We start from the raw sequence: 3,353 nt of genomic DNA on the forward strand, positions 1-3,353 counted from the left end.
GTTTGCAGGGAATTGATAAAGCCACTGAAATACCAGGTTTGGTTTATACAGATAGAGCACTTACTGGTTGAACCACATTTAAGTGGTAGTGTATTACCATGGCCCTCTAGGAGCATCGACTCCCAGCTGAAAGTTTATGGGTTCCAACCACAATGTCCGCTGTTACCCGCAAGCATCCTTGATATTGTTTGCCTCATAGCATAAATGCCTAAATAATAAAGCTAATTATAATTTAGACTTATAATTAATAATAATAATTGTATATTAAACACAATTTCATATTTTAAGGTTCATCTTGTATTTAGCATAAAAAGTCTAAATAGATGACTTATGAAGATAGTGATTATGGAATGATGTGCCAATGAGGCACAGTGAATCGGCAAAGTTAGGAGAGTAGAGCTAAGTTAGATATCACAATTTGGCCAAAATATGACTTAGGCAATTATGCAATGTGGCTAATGATATAAACAATTGACACCTAGATGGAAAAGCCTCTCCTAAACACAGGGAACATCAAGGTATCCTCCGATGAAATGCAGGAGTGTATGTCTCTCGACGTCACCGATATAAATTGTGTTGTTGCTGGGAAGGAGCACATGGTATGCATCTTGTAAATTCCTCCTCCTCCTCCTCCTCTAAAGGACCCTGGGGACCACCTGTACCACCTGTACTCCCAGGAGACAGGGTCGGCCCCCTGTCTCCATGGTGACATGGGACCCTGTTGACAGATATGGGTGGGCGGTGCATCTCCGGGCCTTTTGTAGCAAACAGAATTAGAGCTGTGAGAGAGAGAGAGAGAGGGAGAGAGAGAGAGAGAGAGAGAGAGAGAGAGAGAGAGAGAGAGAGAGAGAGAGAGAGAGAGAGAGAGAGAGAGAGAGAGAGAGAGAGAGAGAGAGAGAGAGAGAGAGAGAGAGAGAGAGAGAGAGAGAGAGAGAGAGAGAGAGAGAGAGAGAGAAGGAGGGAGAGAGACAGACAGACAAACAGAAGGAGAGAGTGAGAGACAGACAGACAGAAGGAGAGAGAGAGACACACAGATATTGAGTGATACAGAAACAGAAAACACAGAGACAGAGAACCATAGATGCATGGATGCATAGATAGAGAGATAGAAAAATAAAGACCTAGACAGAGGCATGGAGATGCTCAGAAACAGTGGACATTGCGGTTTGTGGATGCTGGTGGCTGGGGACAGGAACGCCCCCCGCCCTGTAGAGGGGTGGACCCGGGTTGTGGCGGGCTTCACGGCCTGGCATGTGTCTCCGGCCCTCAGGGACAGCAGTCAGCCGCTCCGCTGACAGGGAGACGCGTGAGACGTGATGCGACGGGAGTCGAGGAGGAAAAGTGTCTCGGGACATTGTCTTCATTGTCGCGCTGCGTCTCAGCGTCTATCTGACGCTGAGGGGAGACGCAGCTGCGCCGGGTGACAATAAGGGCTTGTCGTCCTGAAGAGATTCGTTTTGCTTTTTTTTCTCCTTCCTTTCAAACATGTTTATAGACTTCCCACATTACTTTGAAATTGTCTGCTTTATGTATATTCCTGTTTTTGTGACTTTAAAAGGCTGTGTGATTTCCAGATGGATAAAGTGTCTGTTCTCCCGCCTCTCAGACGCTGAGTTTCTTTACTGTGTACAATCTGCCGTCTCACTAATATTATTTTGTCGTTGCCTCAGAATGCATACAGAAAAATAAATGTTCCGCCTCAGCTGAAGCTGCCGTTGAGGAGGCCGGCTGAAGCATTCTTGAATGGACTCCCACCATCCAATACCTTAGACACCACCATATTGTTTTTTGTGTTTACTTCAAAGAAGAAGCGCACTAGAGGTTGAGTGACAATACATTTATTTTAGTGCTAAAAAAAAAACCTCTGGCTGTGAATCTCTTCCGTTCCTGTCTTTTCTCCTTGCCTCAACGCCTTGGACAGCACTAATGTGATGTGGGCCAAGAGGAAAAAATAATGTTTCTTGGGCCCAAAAACACCCTTCTCTGCGCCTGAGAATATGGGTCATGTCGTGGGGGTGGAAGGCTGCGGCGGAGGCCTGCCAGACCAGGGCTAGGCGGGCTCTCTGTGTGACAGCGGGGGCCCTTGAAGCCGTGGTTAACGGTCATCCTGGGCCGGATCTGTCTCCTCGTTTGCTTCGGTCAGACGTCCTCCGGGTTCATCGGCGTGGTGCGTTTGATTCGCGGCGACGCGACACCCACACTCTTGAAATGCCTCCCCTGTTACCATTACTGTATATTACAAGGTATTTCATTGTCCTGTTCATTATTAATACTCACACTTTGTGGAATTTGAGGTTGCAGACCTTTACCGTGTGGGAAATCCTCCATTCTCTTTGGAGAAAAAAAAGGCTATTATTTGAGGAATAATAAAGACATGGTTGCTGATATGAGTGGGAATAACCAAACAAGTCAATACAATCTATTTTGCTGAATCCTTTTCATAATGCACAGGTGCATACTGTCTTATTTGCTCCGGCATCACATGTGTATTATAAAAGGCAGCAAATAAGCCAAGAAATCTATATTTTACATGCATAAACCCTTGAAGGCGTGGAAAACACTTCCCCTCGCTCCCTTCATCTCTTGCTCTGTATCTCCCTGCGCCCCCCTGTTTCATTAAAGCGGCACTGCAATTGTGCTGGAAATGTTTTGGATATGAGCTCTGCCATTTTCCGAGACATGGCTAACAGATTACACAGTCCCCCATCTCTCTCTCTCGGCAATCGTTCTCGTAAGGCTGACCTTTTCAGCCTCCTGGCTATATTTAAACACAGAACTCATAGAGTTACGGTCCCAGGAAAACATTTAATTATCAGCTTTGTCCATTTGTCAGACTTAATTCATGCTGGACGTAAATGCTGCTGCTAGCTAGTATGTTATGTGGTGTATTTACTGTATCACCGTTGAAAAACCAGGACACCGCTAATAAAACAAACAGGTCAAGGAGCCATAACACCGCAGAACATTTTTCCTTCAACTCCTTCAACAGATATTATAACATTTATCTTTTTTCTGTTTTGAACCAATCCTCTGTGGTTAAGTAGGAAAATTATACAATTTAATTTTTTTCTTTTTATTATGATCTGAAAAAGCAAGTTGGCTCAAGGCTGCATGCCATCGATATGTCTTTCTTTTTATTTGCTTTCAGTCTTTAATTATATATTCATAATATCAAGAAAGGCAGTCCAAAATATAATGGCTTTTTTTTTACCAACAATGAAATTAAATATTACAATAATAATACCAGAAAAGGAGTAACAGTAGGTAATAATCAACATGATGAACAAAGATTACCTCTCTTTACACCTACATGCTCACATTATGGGTTTGACCTTTTCATGCTGAAGAAAGGA

This window comes from Gadus macrocephalus, chromosome 6 (genome assembly GCF_031168955.1).
Source record: "Gadus macrocephalus chromosome 6, ASM3116895v1".
NCBI lineage: Eukaryota > Metazoa > Chordata > Actinopteri > Gadiformes > Gadidae > Gadus > Gadus macrocephalus.